This window comes from Acinonyx jubatus, chromosome D1 (genome assembly GCF_027475565.1).
Source record: "Acinonyx jubatus isolate Ajub_Pintada_27869175 chromosome D1, VMU_Ajub_asm_v1.0, whole genome shotgun sequence".
Taxonomy (NCBI): Eukaryota; Metazoa; Chordata; class Mammalia; order Carnivora; family Felidae; genus Acinonyx; species Acinonyx jubatus.
In genome coordinates, this window is record NC_069390.1 from 63,205,413 (window position 1) to 63,222,707 (window position 17,295).

At 36.4% G+C, this 17,295-nt stretch overlaps 1 protein-coding gene and 1 pseudogene across 1 annotated transcript in view; one reads left to right on the forward strand and one right to left on the reverse strand.

The window, feature by feature from the left end:
• TENM4 (teneurin transmembrane protein 4) overlaps positions 1 to 17,295 on the reverse strand; it is a 2,866,770-nt gene that overhangs the window by 2,798,242 nt on the left and 51,233 nt on the right. The gene's annotated exons all lie outside the window — the stretch shown is intronic.
• Positions 2,953 to 3,581, forward strand: LOC106981606 (ubiquitin-conjugating enzyme E2 C-like; annotated as a pseudogene).

Below are 17,295 nucleotides of genomic sequence, written 5' to 3' on the forward strand. Positions count from 1 at the left end.
CTTCTTGCCCTAACTGTTCTATCTGCTAGCCATCTTCTTTTTTTTATTGACCGACTTCTAAATCTTTGTTTGTCTTTCAAACACTCCTCTCAGAAATACCTTCCCTGCAAACCCTCTCTAGCTTTAGATTTATATCACACTGGGATGCCTACTCACCATTCATTCTCTGCTTTTGCCTTCCTAACACAACACCCATTTTGTCCTCTTCAAATTCTAGTTTATTTGATTGCCATTCCTTGTTATTTCAGGATGAGGATGTTTGAGACAGAGGTCGAGGGAGAGACCCCATCTGAGAAGGTGCTATTCTACATCCACTTATCATGAGGTGCACTGGTCTGGACTACTGGAATCAGAGACCTGGATCCAATCTCAACTGTACTATTTACTGGCAGTGCAGTCTCTAACAAGTTTACTTTCCTGAGTTCTAGTTTTCCAGTATTATAATTAAGATTATAATGTCTCTTTTATAAGATTATTATAAAAGGTAATTTTTATGAAAGGCCTAGAATAGCTCTTGGCTCATAAAAAGAATGGGATATTATATATGGAAGTATACATAACCACTCTTCTGTGTAGAATACTACACAATGTTTTCAATAAAAACCCTAAGTCTTTTACATCTTGCAGCTATACTTTGTTCATCAATCTGTACATTGCTGTTTAGTCATTTATGTATATGATATATAGACAGATACAAAATTATACCATATATATGTATATGTAATTACATATAAAGAGATATATAAACATATATTCATACATTTGGATATATGTGGTCATCTTTTCCCCCTTCTCTCTCTATAAATATATATATTTCTCTCTATGAATATATATACATATATTTATATTTATATTTATATTTATATGACCAGAAGATGAAGATGGTAGGTAGAAGTTCAGTGTAGTATACAAAATTCCAGCTCTGGATGGATGGGGGTTGAATTCCAATTATCTATGGCATCTGTTAGTAGCATGGCTTAAGCAAGCAACTTAAGACTTCTGCACCTCATTTTCTTTGTTGAAAGTTTAAGAAAATAGAATCTACCAGTACAAGTTATTTCTAGGATTGAAGGTTACCGTCTACATGCAATGTGCCTGCATGTGTATGTGGGTGTGTGTGGTATGTATTTCCCCTAGGAACAACAGTTCAGTATTCACTAATTCAGTGTTTGTGAAGGCTTCATATAGCTACCACAAACAATAAGAATTAAATATATATATATATACACACATTATGTATATGTATATATAGTATTATGTATATATATATATTGCATTATGTATATGTATGTTATATATACATATAATACACACACACATATATATATAATGTGCATATATATCTACACATTTATTGCCTTGAGGATCTAATTTACCATTGTATACACCACTGCACTCTGTCAACAACTGTTGTTTAACAAGGATTCAGTTCATTTTTGCAGAAGAAAGCAAAGGAAAAATAGAGGTACGGAGAGAAAAAAAGATATCAGGAACTGCATGGAAGGTGACTGTGTGCAAGACGGTTCTGAAACTCATCACAAGGTTGACATGTGGCTAATGACTCTTTTCCCATCAAAATCTGACTGCCAGGTTTTCATGGAATGTTCCTCTGTAATACCTTTCATGGTTGGTGCCCTTACTCCCTGCCACTTCCCCTGAATGCCAAATATACCTACACATGCTTTCATTTTTCTTCTTAAAATATTTGCCACCATTTATAGCATCACCTTCTTTGTCTCGGTCATCATTTTTTCCAGTTATGACAAGCTCTTGCTAAATCTGTAAATGAGCTCAGAGGCTTCCTTCCTTTAGGATAATTCTTCATCTTTCTCCCTCTACTTTGCACTTCATGCTGGAATTGCTTGTGCCCTGTCTACATATTATTTTTCTTTTCAAGCAAGCTGAGCAAGAGACCAAAGGAATAATTTAACAAGAAAAAGTAAAGCTATTTGGTGATATATGAGAACATTCTGACAAAAAGTGATAGTAATAATAATTCCATGAGTAAATGACAGCTACAAGCTGGGCATCATATTAGACCTTTTATATACTTTTATGGGCTGAACTGTGCTCCCACAAAATTCATATGCCGAAGTCCTAACCTCTAGTACTTCAAAATGTGACAGTATTTGGAGATAGAGCCTTTAAAGAGATAATTAAGGTAAAATGAGGTTGTAAGGATAGGCTCTAACCTAAATGACTCATGTCTTTATAGGAAGAGGAGATTAGGACACAGATGTGCACAGAGAAAAGACCAGGGAAGACAGATGGGGATAATGGCCATTTAAAAGCCAAGGAGAGGTATCTTAGAAGAAATCAACTCTGCTGACACCTTGATCTTAGAATTCTAGTCTCCAGAACTATGAGGAAATAAATTTCTCTTGTTTAAGCCCCCAGGCTGTGGTACTTTGTTACAGCAACCCTAGAAACTAATACATACACTTCATTGTATTTGCTTCCCACAGCATCCCATAAAGAACAAATAAGTATCACTCTCCCCTTTTTATACATGGTGAGAGAGAGGCTCAAAAATAACATTTGAAGGATGCCATTTGAAGTGGAAAATCAACCCACTGATGAACGTGATTAAATAGAAACTAGAAGCAAAAATAATCTGAAGCAATAGGTTTGTAGGCTGATCCTCATACATTAAATATGTTTTCTAGTTCCCTATGTTATTTACTTAACTGATTTTGTCCATTTTGTGCCATGCTTTGTGATATGTGCTGAGGATTCAAAGAGAAAACACTTCTTGCCCCCCAGAAGCCCATGGCTTTTTAGAGAAGATCCACACAAAATTCATTCATTAATTCAATATATTGTACTGGATATATTCACATCTAACTGCCACAAGTCTAGACACAGACATGATCAACTCTGCTGAGCATCAAGGAAAGCCTTGTATGCAGACAGGCGGGCCTGCAGTCCTGTGGTGGTGCTCCCCGAATTCTCATGTCCCTGCCAGCACCTTCTGGATGGCTTCCCAGAACCACAACCCAGCCTTCACCAGCATCACTGCTTGCTGCCCACAAAGGAGCCAAGCCCAGCCAGCGCACTGGCCACTCCATGGGCAAGAGGCTACAGCAGGAGCTGATGACCCTGATGATGTCTGGCAACACAGGAATTCCTATCTTCGCTGAATCAGACAGCCATTTTAAGTGGACAGAGGCCATCCATGGAGCAGCTGACAGAGTATATGAAGATCTGAGGTATAAGCTTTTCTTGGAGTTTCCGGTGGCTAACCTTAAAATGCACCCACAGTGTACTTCCTCACACCCTGCTACGACCCCACTGTGCACACCTGGGGTAACATCTGCTTAACATCCTGAAGGACAAGTGGCCCACCCTGTATGACTGTCAGGATCCTCCTGCTGTCCATACAGAGCCTGCTAGGAGAACCCAACATTGTAGCCCTTTGAACATACAAGCTGCTGAACCCTGAAAAAAAGCCCACAACCCTTAAAAAGTATCTGCAAGAAACCTACTCAAAGCAGGTCTCCAGACAAGAACGCTGTCTTATCCAGCCTCTCTCCTTGTGTTGTCTTTTTAGTTTTCCCTTAGATGGTCTGCCCTTTCTTTGATTTCTGCATAGGACTGTATCTTAACCTGTAGTGTCATTTTTGTTTTCTGTTTTTTTGTTTTTTGTTTTTTTTTATTAAGTCTCTGATTGAGTCCTTATGATAAATATATTAAATGAATACATTTGGGATTTTTACAAAAATCAAAGGTCTTAAAACAATGACTCATCTGAGGCTTGAAGTATGAGGTGGTAAGACAGAACAATGGCTGATGGTTTCTCAAATGGAAACAAGGACTTATGCTACTGTTTAGTCACTAGCTGGGCAAAAAAGCAGATAAACAGAGCAAGGTGAACTGAGGCACTCCTGAGCCATTTCAGTTTTCATCCAGACTAGCCTTGCTCTGACATGTTGCTCCCCTGAACACAGCATGGCTACTGCTTCCAGCAGAGTTACCTGCAAATAGTGGAAACCCTGTCAATCCTGATGATAGACTGACTAACTGAACAACTGGTTTATACTTGCCCATTTATTTTTAATCTGAGCTGATAATGCTACCAAGCTCTTCCCTTGGGAATGTACATGAAGATAAATGAGGTAATTTATGCCATAGGGTTCTGAACTCCTTAGAAGAAAAATGTTACAATAAATTTACAGTTATATTATATATTCTTTAATAAATATTTGATTGGATGTGCATAGAATATCTATGATCCCTTAAGAGATTTAGAGGAAAATAGCCAAGAAAAGACCTATAAGCCTTAAACTGCCAAAACCCCAGAAGATGATTTAAGCAATGCAATAAGTAAGTAGGTTGACCTATTTCTCATTTTAAGGGCAGAAATAAAATTACCATTCCTATGTAGGAAAAGGCTTCTTCCCACGGTGAGTATGAGCAATATTAACACCAAGCTTTCTCTTTCTTTAGAAACACTTCTAAGTTAGGTTTAGAATGAAAGAAGCTCAGACAAATACAAAAATACAACCATGAAAATTAATTACAGTAGCAGGTCCTTGACTAACCAATCTAGTCCCTTTTATGCTGTCCCTCAGTCAGGGTACACTGTGGAAAAAGCAAGGGCCTTGAAGTCATAATGACTGGTGTTCCACTCCTTTCTCTTCCAATTATAGGCCTCTGACCTTGGACAAGTGAGTGACACTCTCTGTGCTTTCATTTGCTCATCCATAAAATAAAAACATTAATAGGCAATGTGAAGATTTGCTGTGAATACCCAATAAGATAATTTTTTTTCAAATACCTAGAACTCCAGCCAAGGTATAGCAGATGGTTGCCAAATGTTATATATTGTGCTTTCCACCAAATGTGTGGTTTCTAATAGCCATGGCATTAGACTAAATTTTAGGACTTTAATGATGATATATTAAACAGTAGTTATATTATCTTATTTAATCCCCAATAACCTTCTATAGTATAGATACTAGTACCATTACTATTTTACAGATGAGAAAACTAAGCTTTAGAGAGGTTAATGGAAAATTTAAGAAGGGGAGGGGGCCCTGAATGGCTCAGTTGTTTGAGTGTCCAACTCTTGATTTCAGTTCAGATAATGATCCCGGATTGTGGGATCAAGTCCCACACTGGACTCTGTACTGAGCATGGAGCATGCTTGAGATTCTCTCTCCCCCACCCCCTTACCCCTCTTCCCAGCTTGTGTGCACGCTCGCTCTCTCTCTCTCTAAAGTAACAAATAAATAAACAAACAAACAAATAAAATAAAGAGCTTAACGAACTTACCAGATTCAGAATGTTAATAAATGGCACACGATGGACTTCACACTAGTACAGTACAGAAGAAACTACTTTAAAATCACCACCAGGGGCAACTGTGTGTGTGTGTCAGTGTGAGTGTGAGTGTGTGTGTGTGTGTGTGTGTGTGTATGTGGGTGACTCAACCCAAGCAAAACTTTAGTTTAGTTCCTATTTAATGATGATAATGATACTGATTATATCTCAGGTTTCTATAACATATTTATATTTTATAAATTGTTTTTTTTCTATTTTTTGTTGTTTGTTTGTTTTGAGGGATTTCTTTTGTACAAGAGAAATTTAAGCATTCAGAGTGAAGAAATCACTCCCCCATATTTTAGGAGATAAAAGTGATTCTCAGAGAATAAGTAACCCTACCTTATTTTTACATACTTAAAATCCATACTAAAACACTGTAGTTTTGCTTTTGATTAATTAACACCTTTTAACTTTTTAACATATCTTAACTGCGAGATCTCTGTGATAAATTAGCAATTGTTGGGAAAATATTCTATAATCATACTAGTGTTGCACATGGGGTAATGCTGCTGGGCAGTGGGGCGAAAGTCCAGGTCAGGAGCCCCGGCTAAGCTGCTGACTAACCTAGAGAACTTAGGCAAATCACTTATTTATGCTCAGGGTCACCTTCTCAGGTAACAATGGCTATAAAACTTTCATCTAAGGATCTTACCTTACCAGAGTGGAGGTAGCTCAGCCCCAGCACCAGCAGCTATGCCCTCCATGGCTCAGGTCTACCACAGACTCCTCAACTAACTTGTTTCTCTCTTTATCCCAGTCCTTGTATTTAGAGTTTCTTGTTCCATCCTTCAGGATTGATTACCTAGTTAGACTATATCCATACTTTGGTTTAATTTTTCCCCACTTACTCTGTCTCAGATTATTCCCAAATTCATATGCTGCAGCCTGTAGGTATTTCCCATTCCATACTAAATTAGTTCAGGCCTGAGGAAAACGTACTGCAGAAAATTCAGAAGTCTGGGCTGCTTCTTGTCTGGGAGAATGACCCGTACAGAATATAAAAGAGACAAAGGGAAGTGAAAGAAAAAGAGCAAGGCCCAGAAGTTAATAGGAGAAAACTTTAGGGAAAATACCAGTTTAGGATGGCCATGTACTCCCCCGCAGAGAGGGTAAGAGCTGAACTTTTAGGAGACAGATGTGCTTGCAAAATTCTATGTGACCCAGACATCTCCAAACACCTCGAAGATCACTACCAGACATTGTGGGAGCTCCTGAAATGTAGGTGTATCATGTCTTATTCTTGATTATGTCTGCAGTAACTGGAGTGATACACTGATGGTAGGGTACAAAGATACATGTTCAAAGGGAAACCTGCCTTTGTTCCCCAAAAATGTTCTTCAGTTCTGAAAAATGTAATTAAGTACTCCCAAAACCTAAATATAATGCCCTAAACATTTCTATCCTTTTTACTCAGTGGGAAGAAGAGAGGTAGATTCCAATAATTTAGAATCAGATAACCTATTAGTGAAAAGAGTAGAAACGTGACGTCTGAGGTTAAAACAAAATTAAATAAATGGAAATTAATATGTAGTTGTGGTTCAAAGTTTGATGAGAATAAGCATAGAAATAGGTTGATGTAGGGGTGCCTGGGTGGCTCAGTCAGTTAAGCATCTGGCCTCGGCTTAGGTCATGATTTCGTGGTTCATGGGTCCCGGCCCTGTGTCGGGCTCTGTGCTGACAGCTCAGAGCCTAGAGCCTGCTTCGAATTCTGTGTCTCCCTCTCTCTGCCCCTCCCCTGCTCGTGTTCTGTCTCTCAACAATAAATAAATGTTAAAAAAATATTTAAATTAAAAATGTTTTAAAATAGGTTGATGTATCTGTGAAATATCACCTCTTTTATTCAGTATGATTTTATGGCAGTCAACACAACATATTTTATAAATTCTAAGATACATACTTTGTTTTAACACTTCTGAAGTTGGGATGCATCTTAAAATTGATAGCATGAATTGGCTTAACTGGCAGCATTTTTAAGGATACATAAAATAGCACTGACTTTTAAAACTAGTAGTATCTTAGAGTCAGTGAATTATGTTAATAAATGTATGATGAATAAGTTTTTGAAGGACACAGAAAGAGATACCTTTACAATTCTTACAAGATTTCAGTCAATAGTTCTCAAACTTACAAATACATCAGAATCATCTGGGAGGCTTATTATATAATACAAACTGCTATCTCTTCCCCCGACCCCAGAGTTTCAGATTCAGTACCTCTAAATTTGATGCTCATACCACTGGTCTGAGACCCATTGTTGTAGGCCATTTAAAAAAATGTTTGTTTTATTTTTTTCATCTCGACTTTCACTGATACTAATTTGAAATTTTCAGTTAGACTTTTATGATATCACACCTAAAAAATTATTGTTGCCTCCTAAATTGTCTACTTAACTGTCATGCTTTCCTCATTTAGAACCATCTTTTTTTAGAAATAACAGAGTTAGTACCTCCACACACACACACACACACACACACACACACACACACACACAGAGGCATACGTGTGCTTAGTTTATAACTGAAGGTTATTCATAGACCATAATCTTCCTGATCTAATCTACTCCTCTGAATGTTTTGACCATGGATTCAGCCCAAGAACATTTTATCAACTAGTTCCCAATATGTCAATCTAGTTCCCAATATGTCAATCTCTTTTACAACCAAATGTGTTTGCACTTACTTGTTGCTCACCTACAGGGTGCAGGCCTACTTTATTTAGTTCAGCACAGACTACTTTCCAGAAACATCATCTCCTGTTTCCATTTGTTTTTGTTTTTTTTTTTTGAATACACCAAAAGAGACATTACTTCTTGACATGAAGTTCATTAACATTATCATATAGTCATATTACATAATCATTATGTGGGTGTGCTTAGTTTTTACTTCATCTAGAGTAGGATCATCTTACACTGAAATCATATTTTATTTCATTTCTCTGAATGAATGATTAACAGAATTATTGTCACACCATTAAGACTCAATGAATGTTAAATGGAAGTATATGTGGAATTAGCTATATTTTCAATTAGTTTTTGGACTAGTATGCAAGTGGTCAATATACATATGTGGTTCTATTTGACTCAACAAAAGACTACTAAATATTATGTGGAAGTTCTTATCTAAGGCACTGAAAAGAAGAGAGATGGAAAATATACAGGATCAATTTGGCAGTACATATATTTATTGAACACCTACAACTTGTTACGTGCATCTAAGAAACTCTCAGAGTAAAAGGCTAATGATACTCCACCAAGGGGCAATGTTTTGCAGAGGGCTGTGAAAATATTCTGTTGAGTTAGAGACTCAATATTGCTCCTTATAGTATTCCACTGAGGTTTAAACAAAGAGCTTTCCAAAAAGAATTAAATCATACTCACTGGGGCCAGAGGAAAGATGGTCCCCTCCAGACATGAAAGGAGGCAAGTGCATTTCAGAAATAAATGACTTTACATAGACGCACAGGCCTCTCAAGGGTGGAGTAGGCACTCCAACTGGAAAGCTCTCAGACTAAATCAGACAGCAAAAGGTCATGACTGACAAAAAGGGAATCTCTTCTAACTTCATTTTTTTTTTATTTTCACATTTCTCAACCTTAATAAGAAACTACTTCAAGCCTCTTAGTGAGTGACTCAGTTTCAAGTGCAAATTGAAGAAAGATAGGTCAAGACAGTGTTACGGTTCAGAAATTTGGGTAAACACATACTTGGTTTCCACACCAGTGCTCTTAATCAAATAATCTTAAGTATTTTATTTGAAAACTGCACACGAAAAAGGACAACATCCTAAAGCACATTATCTTCTTTTTCTAGTATCTATCAAGATTCCTACATGAATCTTATATGGCAGAGGCTCTCAAGTAGCAAGAACAAAAGGGAGGTTTCATGGATATTGAAAATTCTAGACATACGGTTTTCTAGTTTATATTCACATAATTAACCTTTTATAAATCACTGCTTGTTTAATCCATATCAGACAAAGTCTCATTTGTTGATAAAAAAAACTGAGGTTCAGAGAAGTCACATAGCCAACAAGTGGAAGTGTACATATTCAAATCCAATTTCCAGCTGCCAGTTTTCTTTATATGCCTGTCACCCTATCCTTCTAAATTGCCAAGCATCACTTTTCTTGATGTCTCCAACACTGCATTACTTATTTTTAAATCTTTGTTTCTTTGAGTAGGCACACTAAATGTTTTCTTTGAAAAAATGTATTTTTACCAGGTTTCCAGAAGATGCTCTTTTGAGAATGTTTGTATGTTATATTTGGAGGTGATCACATTCCTGTATTCAATTATTTAAATTATTGTCATAAAATCTACTCTACCCTTAGTAAATAAATACCTGCTAAAAATAATTTTAACATGAAAGAAATCTGGATATGAAATGGTATTGCTAAAGATTCCAAGTGGGAAACATCGGAGTCAGAAAAATTAAACTTTTATCAATCCCTTCATCTTCACCCTCGTTCAAAATTAAATGCAACTATAAATTGTTCCAAGTAAAGTGAATTTTTACTCTTACTCTCTTCTAAAGGACAAAATTAGAAGTATGAAATAAAAATTAATTCAGCTGAAAAGTTATCACTTCTATTTGGCTTTCTCACTTAGAAATGATAGATTTTCAGTGGCTAGGTGAATTGCCCTATAATCTTTTGATGAAAAGCAATATCATCTCAATTTTAGGCATGGTTTCTGGAACCACTTAGGTTTTCATGAAATTAATTTTGTTTCTCACATTACAACATATAAAAAGTTGAACTTAAAACCCCTAAATTTTCCTATTTATTTCAAGAATAAAATGCAATTTGATGGGTGCTCTCATCATCCACAGTAAAAGGCCTTTACTTTACGGCTCTGAACATAGTTGAGGTAGAGTGTAGATTAAGAATACAAACTCTAGTCTCTGATTATTGGAATTCAAATTCAATTCTATCACTTGCTGGAAGTGTAACCTTTGCAGGAGGGGACTTAATCTCTCTGTGTCTCACTTTCCCAACCTGTAAAATGGAGAATACCTATCAATACAGGGTTAAAAAAGGTAATCAATTATTTTAAGCACAATTTTCAAAATACTATATGTAAATGTAAATAGGATCTGTCACTCAATCACTCAGGTAAGTCCTTAATAAATGGTTCCTACTTTTTGTGGAGATGACATTTATCTGGATGTCTAAGATTCTAGTATCATTCATATTTCTACCCCTCTGTAACAGTGAAGACATTTCTTCATTCATTCAGCAAATGTGAATAAATCTTGAACTAAATGTTGAAAATATAATGTCCAACAAAATGCAGTTGCTGACCTCAGGCAGTTTATATATGTTAGAGAATGACACACTAGAGGCAATAATTCAGTTTGTGAACTTTTATTTCTCCATTTATAAAAGATTGATCTATATTACTTCAGTTCTCTTATCTTCTAAAGGGCTAAATTTTTATGAACTCAGTTTATGTGTAAAGAACAGCCCATTGTAACATGGTCTGTCATGAATCTGAGCTCTGAGAACAAATGTGTGAGTGTGAAATGTTTCCAAGATATTCCTTTGGATAAGTAGTAGAATACTATCATCACTAAAAAAATGACCTTTCTTCGATAATTTTTGTTTTATTTCTTCAGTGTAAATATTAAATATTTAATACATAAATATTAATTAACACATAAATGCACAAGCAATGGGCCAAATAAGAAATAAAATGGAAAATCAAAATATGTCTCAAAACAAAAGAAAAAGAAAACACAATGTTCTAAAACCTATGGGAAGAAGCAAAAGCAGATGTTAGAGTAAAATTTATGCTATAAGTCGTATTTATTCTAAGCAGGGTCATTGAATGGGTGTTGAGCTCTACCTTCCAGGGATTCAACTTCACAATAGTGGGTAGAGGAATTTAGTGCAGTTCCAAGCAGAAAAGTGATTCTCAGTAGATCCTACTTACTGAAAGAACAAATACTCTGATATGGGTCTGAGTCAGACTAGAGAGATTGAGCTTAGTTGTAGCCAACAAAAGAGCTAATAGGAATTTCTAAGGGAAATCAGGGAAATACAATAAAACAACAAACCCTACTTGAAGGGTCAAAGATCTTGCCAGGGAGGCTAGGCTTCAAGTCTGGAATCCAAGTGAGCAAGACACTGGACTGAGAACAGCAGAGAAGGCTGAGCAAGATGACTGGGCTCCGTAAATCAGTCTTTACACAAAGTTCCTTGGCACCTTGTTCACCCCTAACATAAAGATCATCCTGAAGGACAAAAGATCTTCCCATCTCCATCCCAAACTCAAGTGGAAAAAACTTTCTTCACTATGGCAGTGGTTGAATTTTATTGACTCATGGGAATGGAAGGAGAATGTAGCAGCAGGTAAATCCTGCCCTAAACTATTAGGGGCTGCAGAAGACAGATGCTGTCACACTCAGGGTCCTGCAAATTCACTCTTCTCTAAAGGGCACTTTGCAGAGGAAAAAAATGCAATTTTCTTAAAGCTCCAGGGAAACAGTATCTGAAGGGAAGGGAGAATTAAAAAAGGAAGAGCTAAGAAAAAGAAAACAAGGGACATTCCTTGAAAAACCTTACTAAAAAATCAGGTTTCTCAAGGGATTGTGCCTTTCAGTGCTTATGGATGTTCTGCAGCCTGTGACTGACTGTATCAGACAGTGAGGATCTGTGAGGAGTAATGCACACAGCACAGCAGCAGCTATCAATTTGGTGTTGGAGGGAATAGTCTTCACAGCATTCTCCAAAATAAAAGCAGAAGAACAAGTAATTCAAGAAATAGAAGTTTTGCTTTAAGATGATACTTTGCACAGGCATATGATTTGAATGAATTTTTATAATATATAATTCCCATTGTCTGTTTCTAAATACAAAACAATATTTATTACAACAACCTGAGTTAAAAATCTATAGATACAAAAAATAACCATCAAAGTTAAATATTACCTAGAAATCTCTACCATATATAAATAACAGCTGTTAGTATATTGGTTTTGAGTCTTTTAGTCATATATTAGAAATAATGTAAATTATAAGTAAATCATATGGTAGATATGATTTTACATTTTTTCAAACTAAATACATTACAGATATGTTTGCACATTATTATATACTTTTATATTCTTTTATTGCTGCAGTTTATGATAGAATGATCAGACTTTGCATTATTCCAATTGTGTTGTAATTCCTTTATCTGCCTCTTCCCAGATGAATACTCTTTGACATCAACTTTTCCAAATTGATATTATAAGCCCATGACCAATATTAGCTTCCTTACACTTAACTGCAAGTAATGAAAGGCATTCGTTTCATTGGAAAGAAGGGCAGGGGCAATAAGAAAGTTGTATGCCATGGGAATGATCCTTTTGGCAGAGTGGAGGAAGTATTGAAAATGGGATGGATAGACAACAAAACACAAAGACCAGTTGGTTTCAACACCAAGGAGGAAATTAAGAAGGAACTGAAAAAAGGGTTTGTAAGAATCATGTTACACAAAGTGTCAATGTAAGAACACTATGATTTCCAATCAGACATAATTAGAAGCTAGAGTTAGATGTCAAGGCTGGCTCACCTCTGATTGCACATTTATTACTTAATCTGTCCAAACCTATATATTCCTAATATAAATAAGTAAAGTCACATTTTAAAAATAACTTTACTGCAGAAGGTTTTGTCTATTTGTTTTTTTTAGTTTTAATCCATTTTTGCATTAAATATTAGATGTTTTAGCAGAAAACAATTCAGAATGTGGCAACAATTTATGGAAGCAACATATAGGGATTAACTTATTTTGTTTATTCTTTTAGGTTCTTTGCAAACCTGTTTTGCAAAGTACCTTAAAACATTAAAGGAAAAGAAAAGCAGTGCTTTTTTCCTAGACTTGAGCAAATACCTAAGAATGAATAACTATTCTTCAAATTTCCCTGTGCCCACTGCCACTTCTAAATTATCAAATATGTGACATATATAAAGAACAGTTCCGCTAGGGATGCCTGGGTGGCTCATTGATTAAGCATTCAACTCAATTTCTGCTCAGGTCACGACCTCAGAGTCACGAAATTGAGCCCCACATTGGCTCTGTGCTGAGTGTGGAGCCTGTTTAAGACTCACTCTCGCTCTCGCTCTCTTGCTCTCTTGCTCTCTCTTTCTCTGGCCCTTATTGGCTCTCTCTCTTGTTCTCAAAAAACAACAACAACAACAACAACAACAACAACAACAGTTCCACTAAAGTAATGCATTTCCTCCAAGGTCTGCAAAGTCTCCTCCCCTTTACCTACAGTAAAGTCTAACTACACTACCTGTTTTTCATCTCCCTCTCTAATCTATCTATAAGCCACATTTTCAGTCTCATTTCCCAATGTGTCTTTTTACTCACCCAGTCACTTGACAAACAGAATTACTAGCTCTGTCTCTCCTTCCTCTCTTATTCATTTCTGTGCCTCCACTTAGACACGGAATGCTTTTCCCCTCACTTCTCCAGTCCTTGAATTCCACTCAGCTAATGTTTTCTCTACAAATCTCTTCCTGATTTATTTGTTCAAAAGTAACAAATTATTCCACTAGTTTACACACACTATTTCTGCATATCACTTGGTAATTTTACTTCAGCTTCAGTTTTATTGTATACTTGGTTTATCTACCCTTCAACATGTAAAGGAATAAAAAGGAAATGGCATGTAGCATTTGTATTTGCCTTTTCAGTTCTATGTATAGCACTTACATAGGCTGGGCTTGTTTAATTCTCAAAAATTAAAGCAATAAAACTGATATAAAATAACTACACTAAATTACAAGAGAAGGAAACTGAAATAGAAATGAGCAAAATAATCTGGACTGCATTCTGTAACTAGAAATCAATAAAACCAATCAGCAGTGCCCAAATCTACTATACTACACTACATTAATTCTGGCAAATGGAAACAAAAAGTACTGAAAAGTGGAAAGTATTGAAAGTTACCTATTGTCATTCATATTATGCCCATTTTTCTCCATTACTCTTTATCTTCATTCACCGACCCCCATACCTCTATCTCTTCTTCTCTTCCTCTCTCCTTCCCACTCAACTCGTCCCTTCCCTCCCTTTCATTCCCTCTCCCTTCTCCTCCTTTGTAGTGAGCATGGATCTTTCAAGACCATCACCTTTCCTTTTCCCAACCATTATAGACTTACTTGAGTTTAAACTCTGAAATATACATATGAAAATCTCTTTTTTTTCCTTGCGGTTATTTACAAACTCCATTGCATACTTGAGGGGATTCTCAGAGAGACATGTTGGTTAGGTTATAGGAATATTACCTTCCCTATATAGGTTAACAATGGTTCTTTAGTTTCTGGACTATATCTGCTTCATCTGTCTCTTTGTTTTGTGTGAGATTCTATCACTTGATTTCCCTTTTTCTCTTTCTATTTCTAGAAAGGTTTCTATCTCTTTCTCCAGCCTACCTGTCTCTTCTGCTGTCTCTTGCATCTGCCATTCACCAATCAATTTCATTGGTCCATTCTTTATCCCTATTTACATTTGTTAATCTACTGCTGCTGGCCCAGGATTTGAGAAGGACTCACTATTAATGTGTCCCAACAAAGCAGACTTTTTCTTATCTCAATCACCACTTAGGTAAGGAAATTTTTTAAAAAGTTAGACAGGGAGAGAGCCAAACCATAAGAGACTCTTAAAAAGTGAGAATAAACTGAGGGTTGATGGGAGGTGGGAGGGAGGGGAGGGTGGGCGATGGGCACTGAGGAGGGCACCTGTTGGGATGAGCACTGGGTGTTGTATGGAAACCAATTTGACAATAAATTTCATATTAAAAAAAATAAATGAATAAATGAATGAATGAATAAATAAATAAATAAATAAATAAATAAGGAAATTTGAAACCAGGTGAATTTAGCCATCTTCACTGATGTTAATGATTATCTCTCCTCTCAGCAGCAGACTTGTACTATCTGCTGACAATATCTATAGTCCACACATCGCCCCATTTGAACTTGAATTTGTTTAGATGATGGAGAGGTTGCCAGCTTGTTTGGATTCACAAGTACTGTGGAAGGAATTTGTGTGAGCACAGGACTTATAGCTAAAATAAATGAACTCAAATTCCTGTTCTATCTTGTGTCATCTTTCAGAACACCCATGCTCTTCATCTCCAAAGTGGAATTGCTATGAAAGTCTCCCTTAGAGGGTGATGTAAGGATTGAAATGAGTTAATGTATATGAAAGACATGGACTTCCATTAAGTTGATCCTCAACATCTTCCTAACATTTCCTTCTCTCTAAATCCATTTCCCAATAGTCTTCCAAACACAGAGAAGACCTTTGACATTCTCAGAATAAATACATGTTTTTACATCAGGCATTAGGATAAAAAATTTTAGAGGAATTTACATACCATGTTAAGAAATTGCAGCCCTATTCTGTAGGCAATATATGATTTTGCAGTATTGTAATTACTTGGCCCTCAGCAGCATCAGCCTTTGGAAAAGCTCACTTTATACCAGAAGTTTTGGAAAGTTCGTTTGTTAGTTATTTGCGTTAATAAGGGGTAGAAGATCCTTATTGGGGACAATCAATTGATACACACCAATAATCTCATTAATTAATACAAGCGACTACTTGAGCTCTACCAGTATATTCTCCACAAAATTTCTTTTCTTCTCTTATCCCCACTACTCTCCCTTCTTTGCACCTGCTTCCTCTACTTCTCATATTATGTGTTTTTTCCCTTCCCCATGCCAGAAACTTCTATTGCTACATTATGACATTGTTGAAGCCCGCAGGTCATTCCTAGAGCTCAGGCCGATCCCTACAACTGGATTGTTTTTGTACTGTCCCTATACTTACAAGAGTGAATAGTAATCAAACACAAATGTTCACTGAGTTCTTTCTATGTGTCAGGCATAGAGCTGAGATCTTTATACCTCATAAGAGTTTGTACTTTACAACAACCCGTGAGGCAGCTATGACTGTTATCCCCAGTTTACACTTGCAAAAAATGAGGCAAAAAAAGATTTAGTTTCCCAAGAAACATAACTTGGTATTATGACATGAGTCACTGTTTTACCTGGCAGCTTTTAGTAAATGTTTATTGAATAAGTACTCAGATTTTTGTCGTACTTCATGGCCCAGCTCAAACTCACTCTTTCTAAAACAAACAAAAACAAAAATAAAAACAAAACAAAAAAAACAAGGATCCTCTCAACTACCCTTCAAGGAAGAAATCTTTTTCTCTAAACTCCTAACTATGTTTATTTTCTACCTTACATGTAGTCAGCTATTAATTTACTTTCATTTAATGCTTACATGTATAGGAAAGTGTAAGTCCCTTAAAATAGCATCTGGCTTTCAGTGTCTTATATGTGGTTTTAATGAATTAGTAACTAATTGAAAATTTATACAAATAGTGTTATCATGACAATATATGTGTTAATTGCCAAGAATCTAAAAATTAAACTCAAGGAGTGTATTATCCTAAGTGAAATAAGTCAGAGAAAGATAAATATCATTAAATTTCACTCATATGTGGAACTGTAGAAACAAAACAGATGAACATAGGGGAAGAGAAGGAAAAATAAGATACAAATGGAGAGGGACACAAACCATAAAAGGCTCTTAAGTACAGAGAACAAAACTGAGGGCTGCTGGAGGGGAGGTGGCAGGGGTGATGGGCTAAATGGGTGATGGGCATTAAAGAGGGCACTTGTTGGGGCGCCTGGGTGGCTCAGTCGGTTAAGCGGCCGACTTCGGCTCAGGTCACGATCTCACAGTCCGTGAGTTCGAGCCCCGCGTCGGGCTCTGTGCTGACCGCTCAGAGCCTGGAGCCTGTTTCCGATTCTGTGTCTCCCTCTCTCTCTGCCCCTCCCCCGTTCATGCTCTGTCTCTCTCTGTCTCAAAAATAAATAAACGTTAAAAAAAATTAAAAATAAATAAATAAAATAAAAAAAATAAAGAGGGCACTTGTTGGGATGGACACTGGGTGTTATATGTAAG